General features: G+C 39.2%; 1 long non-coding RNA gene across 1 annotated transcript in view; it reads right to left on the reverse strand.

The window, feature by feature from the left end:
• The window catches only part of LOC125924839 (uncharacterized), a 463539-nt gene that overhangs the window by 100098 nt on the left and 348279 nt on the right, over positions 1-15162 (reverse strand). The gene's annotated exons all lie outside the window — the stretch shown is intronic.

Raw genomic sequence — 15162 nt, forward strand, 5'->3', positions numbered from 1 at the left:
AACAGGGGTGGGGGAAGTACCCGTATGTGTTTGGATGCCTCTGGGTGCCTAGCTGCTAGTGGATCACGCCCTGGATGGAGCCTAGTCATACCTCTTGCCTCTCGGAGAAACTCTACAACTGGTACACCTGCGCATTAAACATGGTGCTGACACACTAGGTGAGAAGTGACTGAAGGAGATGCCTGGGTAGATGGTGCTGTCCTGGTTATGGACTGCTGCTTAACAAGGAGGGATAGATAGTTAAGGGCGATGCTCGGAACTGGCACCGCACGATTCCCACAGTACTCTCTACTGGTTAAAAGTGAAGCTAGAAAGAGTTTGCAAAGAGGAGAATAGCTGCGCTGACGAAGCTGAGCACAAGAGAATTTGAATTGAAGACGGATTTCGGCATCAAAGGTGAAGGTTAAAAGGCAGTGTTCATTTTGAAAGCCGTAATTTGCTGCTTCCGGCAGTCAGTCACCCTATTGACGAGCTTGTGCTCCAGGGCAAGTGACTAGAAAGAGCTGTCACGCGTTGGCTGGTGGCCACCTGTGCTGAGTATACTGTGAAGGGAAAAAAATACCTTCCTCCCACTGTGCCTAGTCATGGTGGGCTGACCTCTGATGAGTGAGCCCTGGAGCCAGCAGGATTGGAAGCCTGATTGGAAGCACGTCTGTGATAACGACAGAAGAAAAGAGCCAAATCGCTAAATCATGACAACCTTGTTTTCCTTTTCTATTGCTTCTGTAATAAATTATTATAAGTTAGTGGTATGGACTGCACAAATTTATTATCGTACAGTTTTGTAGGTCAGAAATTAAACAAAGTTCTCACTCGGTGAAAATCAAAGTGTGGGTAGGGTTGAATTTCCTTCTGGAGAAGAATCTATTTCCTTGTCTTTTCTAGCTTCTGGAAGCGCCTGCACATTTGGGCTCATGGCCTCCTTCCTCTGTATTTAAAGCCAGAGGGGCACCTGGGTGGCTCAGTCAGTTAAGCGTCCGTTAAGCAGTGACTTCGGCTCAGGTCATAATCTCACAGTTCGTGAGTTCAAGCCCCGCATCGGGCTCTGTGCTGACAGCTCAGAGCCCCAAGCCTGCTTCAGATTCTGTGTCTTGCTCTCTCTCAGTTCCTCCCCTGCCCATGTTCTGTTCTCTCTCTCTCTCTTTCTCTCTCTCAAATAAATAAACATTAAAAAAAATTTTAAAACCAGAAACATTGCATCTTTTGGATCCTTCTTCCTTTCTCACATCTCCATTTGACTCTGATCTCAGCTGGGAAAGACTCTGCTTTGAAGGACTCATATGATTAGGTTGGGTCCACGTTAATAATGTGCCCATCTCAAGGTCCTTAACCTTAATTACATTTATTAGGGTCCTCTTTTCTTTGTAAGGTAATCTATTCATGGGTTCCAGAGATTAGGATTTAGACATTTTGGGAAAATCTTCTGCCTACCACAAACCTATCAGAAATGAAGAAACTTAGATTCCTTTCCTCCTGTTCCTCCACTCCATCTCCCATTCTTGCCTGGATTTGGGGGGTGCTAAGTTCTACCCTTTCCAGTGGCCACAGCAGTAGCAAATTTTCTGTATGGTTAACGTGGTGGCCAGTGGTTGCTAGCAATGCCATTAAGGCAAATGTGAAGGGGAGCTCATACGTCCCTGGTGGCTTGAAAAGATGACTAGAACTGATTGTCAGGGACATGTGAGCACTCTGAAGAACTGGGAGCTAGTTGAAAAGAATCTGGGACAGAAACTGCACTTTCTGGCATGAGCCTTTGGAGAGTCAGAAACAAAATAATTGGGGAGATTAAATATGAACTAATTTTCTTTCCTTAAAAGCTGGTGAAAGCTGGGGCATACCAGTTAGAGTTGAATGAATACATATACTGTTTCTCATGGTCACTGCTGTTTGTGCTACACTCAAAAACCTGATTTGCTACTTATAATAATAAATACTGGAGTGACATGGAAACACACAAACACAGAGGTATAGAGAAAGCCATTTTTTAAAATGAAACCTCTATAGATATGCAAGATTTAACTTCCTTGCTCATTCCCCAGGCAGGAGCCTGCAATAGTCTATTAATAGCATCCCCTGACATATCACACTCTGCAGATGTTCCCTCACTGCTGAATTTTTTCCCACACCCAAACCTGTTATCAATTATCTATATTTTCATTTGGGGAGGCCAGAGCCAGGAGGAGCATTAACTCTGGTGCTGTCATAGCGTTTCTTCTTAGCATTAGCAAGGTGGCAGTAACTTTGCATAAAATATTTTTTAAAATTCAGTGAGTGGTTTCCTTGTGAATTTATTAAAACTCCTTATCTATCATGAAACAAGGAGTACCGGTATTGTACAGCCATATATCTTGCACCTGTGAAGTCTGAAAATCAGGACGGAGGAAGTAGTAACACTGGGCCAAATCAAAGTGCAAGAGGGAGGAGGGCAAAGGGTATGAGGAAAAGAGAATGATGTGTGTGTTTTCCACACACAGGGAGAAAGCATTGATTAACAGTAGGTTCTCAGAGTGCGTGGGTGGCTCAGTCAGTTAAGCATCTGACTCTTGGTTTTGGCTCAGGTCATGATCTCATGGTTCCTGAGTTCAAGCTCAGGGTTGGGCTCTATGCTGATGGTGCAGAACCTGCTTGGGATTCCCTCTCTCTGTGCCTCTCACCCGCACTCTCTCTCTGTCTTTGTCTCTGTCTCTCTCTCTCTGTCAAAACAATATATAAAAACTTAAAGAAAAGTAGGTTCTCAACTCTCTAAGAGAGCTCATTTTCTAAAGTGTCTTGGGGAGCACTATTTTGGGCACCAGGAGAAACATAGCAACTTCAAAGAAGTCTTACTGACATGAAAAGAAACAAAACAACCTAAAAGTATGGAATGATCTTCTTTTCTTTTAATTTTGGCAGGGATGTTGCTTGTACTGAATTGATATAACCTTTTTGGGCATAGACATATGTTAGAGAGAAAAGGAAAAGTCACGATTAAATACTTCATCTGTTCAATGAACCTTCCCTAAATGTGCATTAGATCCATTTTTTAAGAGAAAATAATTCAATATATGTTTTGCATTTCAAATGTTATGCTTGACTTAAATGATAAAGCAGCCTGTATTCTCTTTTCTGGCTGAGCTTGAGTGTGACTCATGACTATCTCAGTCAGTACCCATTTGCATCCAACAGCTAGAATTTTGGTCTCAGTCATCTTTTGTAAAAGAATTCTTGGCAACAAAAGAGAAGGATACTGAGTAATGAAAGCTCAAGAATGTATTTCAACAGGTTGCTCTTTGGCATGAAAATAAATAGGCAAAGTTGAAAAACTTATGCCTATTTTATGGTGGGAATTCACCCAGATCCCAGGAGACTTTATCCTTCCATTTTAGTAGACCTGGAACAAAGAAAAGGTTGAAATTTCTTTGCCTTTGGCTGAGCTGCCTCTTCAAAGAGATGGGCCTCTGTGGACCTTAGGGACCCATTCATTAAACTTTGCAAAACATGGGGTATTAGTCATTGGGTCCTGATCCAGCTGCTCATTTTTTAAAAAATTTGTTAGTGTTGATGGTGCCCAACATGAGGCTAGAACTCACAACCCTAAGATCAAGAGTCACGTGTTGTACAAATGCTTATTTTTATTTCATCTTCTGTTTTGTATTTTCTCCATGTTGGAGCTCCTTGCTAAAGAAGACAAATCACTTTCAATCATGTGACGTCTTTCCAGAAGGAAGGTGGAAAGTTTAAGTTCATATCAGTACCTATGGGATTTTAATTCCGAGAGGTTGGCCATTTGATAAAGAATAGACTAGGTATGTTAAACCTTGTGGCTTGCTCTAAAGAGGATAATTAAGGTTTGGAGTCAATAAATCAGAGTTTTAATTTTGGCTCAGCTGTTTATTAATCTGTGTAACTTTGGACAATAAAAGAAAATGTGGTATACACATACAGCCTTTAAAAAGAAGGAAATACTGCCGTATTTCAACAACATGGATGGGCCTGGAGGACATTGGGCTAAGTGAAATAAGCCAGTCATAGGAGGACAAATGTTGCATGATTCCACTTATATGAAGTATCTAAAATAGTCAAACTCATAAGCAAAAAAGAGAAATGGTGGTTGCCAGGGGGTGGGGGGAGGAGGAGAGGAGAAGTTGCTATTCAATGTATATACCTTTTAGGTACCCAAGGTAAAAACGTTCTAGAGATCTGCTCTACGGCATTGTCTCTATAGTGAACAATACTGTGTTGTACACTTAAAAATGGAAGATGGTAGGTTTCATGTTAATGGTTCTTCTCAAAATGAAAAATTTAAAAAGACTAAATTTTATGTATTGTCTGCTCCATGCAGCTTCTCATAGGGTATCTTATTTCATCCTCATGACTATCCTTTGAAGCATATTTTAGTATCATCCCTATACTATAGATGAAGGAAATGAGCTCACACAGGTTAAACCAATTGCTTAAAGTCACACCATGACCGACAGAGACAGATCTCAGTGCGGGAGCGTTTCTTCCCGATAGGCTATCCTCATTCTGTCTCGTACATTATTTTCCCTGAGTCAGTTTCTACTGTTATATAAGTGAGGTTAACGATGCCTAACTTGCACAACTGAGGAAGTTAAAAATCATGTGTGTGGTACCTGGTACAGAGGTTGAATAAATTTAACCAATCACCGAAAAAATAGTTGTTGACTACCTCTGTGTACCACGCATGGTCCTAGGTGCTAAGGGACATACTGGCAAACAATCACAACATGGCATGGGATGTCATGGAGCTTCCTGGTTTGGTATTATCCCATTTTATTACCAGTGATTTCAATGGGGGTTGGGTGGGAATGGGGGTGGGATGGGGAATGTATTTGTTTGCTATGGCTGCCATTAAAAAAGTACCACAAACTAGATAGCTTAACCAGCAAAGATTTATCATCTCACAGTTCGGAGGCTGTAAATCTAAGATCAAGGTGTCAGAAAAGTTGGTCCCTTCTGAGGGCTGTGGTGGAGAATCTGTTCCATGTTTCTCTGTGCTAGCTTCTGGTGGTTTTCTAGCACTCTTCAGTATTCCTTTGCATGTAGAAGCATCATCCAATCTCTACCTTCATCTTAACGTGGCATCTCCTCATATGTGTGTTGAAGTTCAAATTGCCCCCTTTTGTAAGGACCACTCACAATAGTGGATTAGGAGTCCATCTTTATAGACATTCTGTTTCCAAATACATTCACATTCTAAGGTGTTGGGAGTTAAGACTTCAACATATACATTTGTTGGGGGAGGGGGCGGTGGCAGGAACACAATTCAATCCATAACAAGGAGTTTCTCAACATAAATAAATTTTGATTTCCCTTACTATGGTACAAAAAATTGCAGCCAGGCCTTTGTCTAGCAGTTAGGACACAGGAATTTGTTCATAAAAGTGAGGACACTGTGGGTGTGCTACCCGTCTACAAGCTCCAGGAAGGCCACAACGGCCTCTGAAACACAGAACTAAGTAGGTTCACGATGTTCCCCAAATACAATCAGCTTTCTCTCACTCTCATTGGTTTCTCTGAGCTGCTTTGTTCTGAATGAGTCTCAAATGGTGAAGCTGCCCCCAGCAGTGAGTGCGGTGACGGCGGTGGTGGCGGTGGTAGTGACTTCTGATCCCTTGAAGGTCACCGAACACCAGAATCAACCCCTGAGTGTGCACAGAGAAAGGAGGATAACGGATGGTCTGGAGTAAGCTGCGGAGTCACTTAACGTGCATTTGTTGACAGTTTCCCGAAAAAAAAGTTTTCTAGCAGTAAAGCTAAGAAACATATTGTGTTGTTTTTGTCCAAGGCCAAATATTCTTCCACGAAATACCATGAAAACAGGAGTTCTAGCCATTTGTCCATTTTGTCTGGTACTTAGGAGAGGCATTAAGTGAGTTCCCAAAACTGGCTTTAATATTTACAGACTGCCAGCTTTTCATGGATGTGCTCTTGTTTGCTCCCCATAGCAACCCTGTGAGGGAGAAAATGGAAGTTTCCAAAATTTGGTAAATCACTGGACATTGCTCCAAAATTTGTGGAGCTAGTATTTTTTGTATGTTTATTTATTTATTTTGAGAGTGTGTGTGTGTGTGTGTGTGAGCATGTGTGAGTGGAGGAGGGGCAGAGAGAGAGGGAGAATCCCAAGCAGGCTCTGCATTGTCAGCGCAGAGCCCCACACAGGGCTTGATCTCGGGAACTGTGAGATCATGACCTGAGCAGAAACCAAGAAGAGTGGGCACTTAACCGACTGAGCCACCCAAGCACCCCAGAGCTAGTGTTTATATCCAGGTTTATCTGACTCCAATTTCAAGGCGTTCCCACAATATCAAGCAGAAGCAACTGGGCATTCTGTAGTATGACTGGGAACACTGATTTCAAATACTTTGTCTCCTTAGGCATTCCCAGGATTGCACATGTAGTATCTCGACAGGCAGCAAGGAGATGCTTACAGAAACCTAGGCACACATCACCTGGTGCTCTCCACCAAAAGTTGTTTTGGGGCCCCAAAACACTTTTACCATGATTGGGAAATTTGAGACCAGAAAACGTCTCCAGGCTTCTCACCTTCATGGTGCTCGGTCAGTGCCTAAGAGGCAGGCCACCCCCGTCCTGTGTCCATCCTCCTTCCACCCCATTACTCCTCTACCCTTCCTTTTCCAGCCCTTCCCTCCATTGGTCTCTCTTGCTCTCTCTGGATATTATGTTTTGCCTTTAAAAAAAAAATCCCCTAAATTCTTCACCTCTTCTAGTATCTTTCCTCCCTTCTCAGTCAAAGCAAAACATACTTATTTTCCTGAATAACAGATTTCATTTCCTATGCCTAAGTAAAGACCATACTTAGTGTGCGCAACTTCCAAGACCCACATCATTGTCTCAAACCCTTATCCCTATGACCTCTTACAAAACACCTTCCTGCTATGATGCTCACTCCTTCCAGATTTGTTACCGTCCTCCTTTCTCCGTTGTCTACCTATAGACATTGGCCTCTAACTCATGGTTATCCCTGACCAGCACAAGGACAGCTTCCCTCCTGAGAGATTTCTCTATGCATAATGACAACCTAACACTGAACTTCCTTAACTCTATAAAACTTAACCTTTACTTCACGTTATTTCCTGACTAGTAAAGTTATACCTGAACTTTTATTATCATCTAAGCATTTCCCTATGTGTGCAATTTAAAATTCTTACATTCCACACACTGATCTCAACTTCTTATGCTTTCCAAACTCATGGAGATTTTTCCAACCTTTATGTCCCCTCCCCCACTTCACCCACCCGGTATATAATCTCCATTTTTAAACTCATTTAATGCCCTACTTAGACAGGCATGGTCCAGCACTTAAACACATTATCCTGAATCTCAACACTTTGATCCTTTTCTGCTCTGTAAATCTTCTGAAATCTTTTGTCCAATTACTTACTACTGTTTGAGAAGATTACAGAATCATATGAGTTTATGCCATTTCAGTTTGTGACTTCTCATTTAAGTTGGGTCCTTCACACCTGGTTAATCTTTTTATTGTCTGTAGGCAGCTTCTTTTCTCATTGTTAATCTCTTTTTGCCACTATTGCCTCCTTGAAACTCTCTCTGTCTCTCTTTTTACCATTGTTAACACCAAGAGTTCCCACTGTTAATTTTATATCTGTGATCATCCTTATTCATTCCTTAGGAAAATGAGTTCCTCACGGTTTAGTCCTAGTGCACTTCTTACCTAATTCTACAAAATCTTTCTGAATGATCTCAGTCCCTATCATCCATGCACAATAACTTCCAAATATATATTCTAATCTTAATCTGTCCTGAAATATTCTAGAACTTAATACAAAGTTGTCAATGGACAATTCTACTGGAAAGTTTCTTAGATACCTAAAATTCATGCAGAACCTAAGTAAAACTCTTCCTTCCACATCTGTTCTTCTAGATTTTTTTTTTCCAGTTAGAGAAACATGATTTATGTGGTCTAAAACCTAGAAATCATGTCTGACACTTCTTTCTCCATCCCCTCTCTCAAGTTCAAGTGCTTTTACTTAACAAATATCTCTGATTTGTCTTTTCCTATCCATAACTATTGTCTCTACCCTAGCTCTGACTTTCAGCATCTCTTGCCCAGGTAGGAAAGATCAGTAATTATGAACAACAACCTTAGTGTTTAAAAGATCTGAGCTTTGAATTCTGGGCCCATTACTTTTTGGCTGTGTGATTGTGACCAAGTTAGTAAGTCTCATTTTATTTATTTGTAAAGTAGGGATAATAATATATATAATTTAAAGTTTATCTATTTATTTTGAGAGAGAGAGAGAGAGAGAGAGAGAGAGAGAGAGAGAGAGAGAGAGAATGGGCAGGGAAGGAGGGAAGGGGAAGAGAAAAAGAGGATCATGACCTGAGCTGAAACCAAGAGTCAGACGCTTAATGGACTGAGCCACCCAGAAGCCTTGGGATAATAATATTAATAATGATGGTGATAATGATGATATCTATTTCATTCTCATTATATAACTTAAACCTAGGTCTTCCTGACACTTCATACTCTGTTTTGCCATCTGGTACTTGGAGTTTCTTCCAAAACATAGTACTACCACCCCAAACAGCACGAATTTGGATGACATGATCTGTGTCTACTGTGTCTAATGCTAATCTTGGTCTCACTCCAACATCTGCCAATTCATTCTTATTTTTACAGAAAGCAGTGGACTTATAGGGACGATCTTAAAAATATTAAAAGAAAAAATATTCTCTGAGAGTCTTAATGATATTCTTGGTACTTAACAGCAAATTACAAATACTTTGATTATAATGCCCAACATTTTTAGAGTGCTCAATATATGTTTCATATTGGGCACTTTATCTTTTTTTAAACATTTTTTAACATTTTATTTTATTTTGGGGAGGAAACAAAGAGAGACAGAGCATGAGCAAGGGAGGGGCAGAGAGAAAGGAAGACAGAGAATCCAAAGCAGGCTCCAGGCTCTGAGCCCAATGTGGGGCTCAACACCACGATCACGAGATCATGACCTGAGCAGAAGTCGGATGCTCGAGTGAGCCACCCAGGCACCCCTACATTGGGCTCTTAGACACAGTATGTCACGTGATCCTCAGGACGGTTGCATTTGGTTGTGCATGCCATCCACTCTACAAGGGCATCACGCTAAAGGCACTATTTTCATCATAAACATCACATCACATTTATGACAATTTTTCATCAGATGACTACCCAGTGGCTTATTTGAACAAAACCAAAATATGACACATTTCTGAGATGAATGCAGAGAGAAGGGAGAAAGAGTGGATGCCATTTTCTAATATGCACAAATTCACTGTACGGTTTTCTCTACCATCGTCTTCATCAACACCTTCATCTTTATCATTTCTTTTCCAGTTAGCTGCTTTTCCCGTATAAGACAACCGATGCCAGTGAAGTTCAATGACATGCACAGCATTTCACAGATGTGGCAAGTGGAAGAATTGTGATTTGAGTTCAAGTCCATATAAATTTCAGGCACGACCCCACGCTGCACATCTCCTATGGCAACCAGTGTAGTGCTCAGCATGGATACTTGTTCCAATGATACCAAATGGTAAGAGTCAAGATGCTGAGCAAAAACAAAAATTTCAAAAATGTTGAAAACTATCAGACAGGTGAATAAGGAGAACTTGGGTAATAGGCTTTCTGGGATTCTGATTTCATTTCTTTTCCCTGTGTCTACCTATCTCTAAGGCAATGTTGACTTTAGATAATATAACATGTAGAAACCTTCTCTTGAAGGGAAATTAAACTTCAGAAAATCCCAAGCATATTGACTCAGTGAGGGAATCTGGGCACTGGTCATCTTCTAAACCTTATCAGAGCTGAGACAGAGGACGGTCATCCATTTTCCAGGACAGCGATGTCTCTGAAACATTAAAATGATACCCTTTCAAGGAATGATGTGAGCAGGTTGTGTTTACAAACTTGATCGCATGAATCACACAGCTGAGCACATCCAATCAAAGAAAAAGGAAACAAATGTCCTGAAAGGTCACACACAAACATGAAATGACCCTGACCACAGGACTCTGTGACCTCAGGCAATAATGAATGCTGGCCAAGCAGAGCACGATGTTCTCCCCGCTTGACTTGTTGTCTCTTTGAGATGTGAGATTTAAACATAATAGTTCAAAGCACTGAAAAAAGTCGTCCTTGCAATGCTTTTAACTTTTGAATCAAAATCTGGTATGATTTGTCACCCCAGCCTTTCACTTTATTTAGAATTTTAGATAAATATTTTAATAAAGCAGGAAAGGATAATGACCCTGACATGTCTATGACTTCAAGGTATTAATAGAGAACTATGATGATCAGAAAATATGGCCCAGGCACAATTCTGAAGAGGATGGTGTTTTTCCTGGTGCCTTCCAGCCATATGATTCTGGACCATTTCCACATATTCACGGTATCCCTTACTATTCCTCTCAGATACTCACAGAGGAAAGTGCTCTGGTTGTGACATTGCTTGATTTTCATTTGATATTATTTAGCTAACCTGACTGTGTGGTGACTGTTTCTTGGGTGGCGCTAACATATAGCTAGGCAGCTAATTTAGAGAGGCATAGAGAAGTTCCCTGCCTTTGGGCAAAAAGAAAGAGAGTGGTAAAAGCCAGTGACTCACAGTCGGACCGAGAATCCAAGTACCTTATAAATTTTTGTTTCTTTTATTTAATTAAATGTAGGTTTCCCTTCCCCCAAATAATCTTGGGCAGATGAGAGGAGAGCTGAGACTCTACCATTCAGTCAATGGTATTTCAAGCCCAATTTAGGAATCAGTGGTATAAATTGCTCTGGTATATAGTCTGATAATATCTATCAAGGTTTAAAGTACACATACCAATCACACTGAGTACAGAAAAAAGCCAATGAGATTAAATGAGTGATTGGCTATAATATATAATGTTCTACCGATGGAGAAAAGGACAAGCCAGGATAGAGATAATGCAAGTCCATGAAGTAGAGAATTCAACAAATTCTCTCAAATAGGGAAAGGAGTTTTCAAAGAGCCAACTGATTAAAACTTTTCTGAAATGAAAAGACTAGATCAATAAACTGAAAGAGGCCTTGGTATACAAAGACAAATCAATTCAGAATTACAGAAACTGAGACATATTCTAGCTAAGTTATTGAACTGAAAGGATGAAGAAAGAAGTCTTTGGTCATGTGGTCAACATATCACCCATGATAGAAGAATATCAAGGCAATTTTATTTGTTTTCCAGAGCAACCCTCAGTGGAGCAATGTCTACAAAGTACTGAGGGATGAAAAAGGTAATACATGTTTATTGTATTCATCCCAGTCATTTTTTAAGAATAAATGCCACAGAGAGGCTTTCTCAAAGAAGAATCATCATATGGTACCCATAAATCCCTCTGGAGAAGAAGGAGAACAAACAAACTTGAAATCCAGCCAAACATGAACATATCAAAAGACAGAATTTAACAGATAGCAGCTATGGTAGAATGACTTTAAGTATTCAAATCCTTTAGTAAGTATTTAATCCACTAAAACATGTATAAAAAAAGACTAACTACTGAAAGAAATTCTGATAGCAGATCAGAATGTAAAGGGCGTTCATTCATCCAAAGTGAAGATCATACAAGTATCAAGGACGGAAATGTGAGTGGGAGTTGAGATGGGCTGAAATGTAACGATGCTAAGAAGTTCCTCTCTCATCAGAGAAAGACAATCAAAGATGTCAGAACTGGAAAAGTACTTTTCATTGCCATAATTGGTCTAATATCAGTTATTTTGAAAAATATTTTTTTCTGAAATTTAGATATTGTAGAATCACATGTATTTTGTAATAAAATATATTCATCTGAAAAGACTGATAATTTCTTCTGTTGTTTTTATTTTGTTAAATTCAAATAAAATTTAATTATTTTTAATGTTTAAAGTATGTATATTAGATGATCCCATTGTTTTAGAGTAATTTCTATATTTTTTATGGATCTATGTATTTATATACCTATTACTCCACATTTGTGCACATGTGTGTATAAACATATATTTGTGTATGCACATGTGTATGTGTATACACACACACTTATATATACATAAACACATGCATACACAGACATACATACAAAGACAGAGAGACAGAGAGAGACAGCTGTTGGCAGTAACAACCACAAAACCTTAACCCTGAAAAATGCCTGTGGCACTAGCCCAGTCACCCGCCCTCCACGAGAAATGTGTGCTCCAAGATCTTTTTGGCCAGATACACAGGTTTCCACTGCACAGGGCTAAAATAGTAGCAATGTCATTGTAAGGTCCTCTATCTTTCTGTGTTAGAAAACCTTTGACCTTATACCTGGAAGGCCTTTCATCTTCATTTGTCTTTACCAAAGCCCCCTTAACTTTCCCCAGAAGCTCTTTATGGCTAAGACATTTGACCAAATACCCATAAACTTTAATGATAATGAAGTCTCATGTCCCTGGTCTCTCTGGCCACCCCTGATTGGTTTAAGGATGAACATCTACTCAAGCTGGGACAATGAGCCTGTCTACAGAAATTTGGATATTTTACCACCTCTTCCAGTTTCAGCGGCTAGAACTTTGAATGTAATGTCACATATTGTGAAGGCTCATTTTCCACCATGGCATCTGACAAGTTAACAAAAGTGGAGTTCAGGGAGAAAGAAAGAAGCAGATATTATAGTGGAATAGACACAGAGGTGACTCGGCATCTCAGCGTGCCCTTGCCTCTCAATCTCAGGACTGTGCACCTCTGTTCTCTTAACAATAAATCCTTCTTTCAAGTCAGCCTGAGACAGTTTCTTCCGCTAAATAATCCAAATTAGCATACAAATTAAATTCTTAAGAAAGAGAAACATGTAAGAATCTTTTTATGGCATTTAAACAAATGTAATGAGATCTATAATCAAAACATCAGCCAATTCAATTCCTGCTATATTTCAAAACAGAAGTGTTAAAGACCACTTAATTTTCAACAAATATGCATTGAGTTTACTATGACCCAAGTACTATTTTATGTACTTGAACAAAAAAGACAAAAATCACTTGCTCTTAAGGAACTTACATTTTGGTGGAAGCATATAGTTTTCCAGTCTCTGGATAAAGTTGAAAAGTAAAATATTTGGAAAATAAATGGGTTCATTTAGGAGTAACCAATTCAATGTTCCCTAAAATATAGAGAACGTTTGCATCAAGAAATGAAAACATCTGTCAACATAACAAGAGAAATACTACATATTTTGGAGTTGTAAGATGAACTTGATGTAATAGAACAGTAAAAAAAAAAAATATTTCAGACACCTGTATTTTAATGTGATTACTTAATGAAGGAAATCATGCTTCCAGCTTTCAGCTTTTGATAATCCATAAGGTAAAAAGAAGCTGTTTGGAAAACTGCATTTTGAGGTAACAAAGCAAAAAATCTGTTCAGGAAATATCTGTTGTATGAATGAATGGCTAGTTTTTGGTCTCAAACAGCTAACACCAAAAGTAAGGGAGATATTAGCATACTTTCAACTATTCAAACCCTGTCAAAAAATGTAGATTTACTTGCTAATTCTCTATTCAGCTGTGTCTAATACAGAATTCGTAATATCAGTTTAAGTTTTCTCAGTGAGGTATCTTCTTATTTAGAATTTCTAGCATATTATGTTTTTATTCTGCTTGTTTTTTATTTATGCTCTTTTTAATTTCATATTCATGGATGCTAGTCTCAATTTGTCTCTTTGAAGAACATTTACATATTTAAAGTCATTTCCAAATTTGATTTGATATCAGTGTTTCTCCTGAATTTTAGTTTTGTTACTGGTATTTTAGAGGGTCTTCAGGTGCTCAGGGCTCTGAGAAAATGGCCCATTCTTGAATTGGAAGCTCAGGTTCCTAAAGTAAGGTGATATGAGATATGATACAGCTATAATCACTGAGTGAGAGGACACCCAGGCCCATGTTCTGCTTTGAGACTGTATCTTCTTACCTCCTCCACTATGTAACTTCCCCAAACTGTATCTAGTGCTCAGTTACATTAAGAAACTCTGGCTCCTGACTCTTGCCATTTTCCTAAATAATTAAAACTCCAGTTTGCTTCAACATGCTTTCAGATCTGGAGTCCAACAGGTTTACGGCTTCAGCCCCATTTCAATTTGTTTCTGGCCAACAGACATGTTTATCTTGCATTTTAGCATGGTTTTTTTTTTTTTTAATGTTTCATCATTTATCATTTATCCCTCTGGAGTGGAGGGAGCATCAGAGGGTGAACTTAACAATAATATCTTGGTTGGAAGTTCCAAAATAAAGTTCTAAATTATTTTTTCCAGACTCCAATCCAGGAGGAATAAAAAGTATTACTTTGGGCAGTGGGACCATTTCCCTTGAAGTGACATCATATGATTGAACTGAAATTTAAAAAAAAAAAAACAAAAACAAGAACAAAACCAAACATGCTCTGAAATGTCCTTTCCCTTGCAATAATGTAGCACAGGCCATCTGTATGATTAGGCAATTTCTAAGTAGTTGATCTGGTAGAACGCCATAGGGTCAGGCCCCTCAACAAGAGATCCTGGCTCCATCAAGAGAATAATCATTTATTCATGCACTGTTGGAAGTGGCAGAATGTAGAAATCAGGAATTTCTTTATCTTATAAACTGATTTCAAAAAACAAGACGAAACTTGCTCAGTAGCAAACTATTAGTTAGAGGTAGAACTGAAATTACATTTCAGGTTCTTTGGCTAACAGGTCACTGCTCTTCATATCATACCATGCAGTTTTATTTATTTCTTTTTCTTATAGAAATACAATGAATGTTGAGCATTTAGTGAGATAACCTGAAAAATGCCATATTACCCTCCTGGGTTTAAACTGATTCATGCCATACCAACTTGCTGGTATTAATGCAAATGTATTGTTGCTGAGTGTACTTATATTACACAGAAAACTAAAGACAGTGTCAATGTTTGTTATTTTGTTCAATTAATTTCAATTCAAATATTCATTAGGTAGGCGCCTGGTGGCTCAGTTGGTTAAGCATCTGACTTTTGATTTCGGCTCAGGTCATGGTCCCACTATATGGTAGATGCTGTACTAGGGTATCTGGCACATAAAGTGAACAAATGCAGACGTATTTCCTGAATTCATGGAATTGACACTCTAGTAGAGGAAATAGGAAAAAAAATT

This window comes from Panthera uncia, chromosome F2 (assembly GCF_023721935.1).
Source record: "Panthera uncia isolate 11264 chromosome F2, Puncia_PCG_1.0, whole genome shotgun sequence".
Taxonomy (NCBI): Eukaryota; Metazoa; Chordata; class Mammalia; order Carnivora; family Felidae; genus Panthera; species Panthera uncia.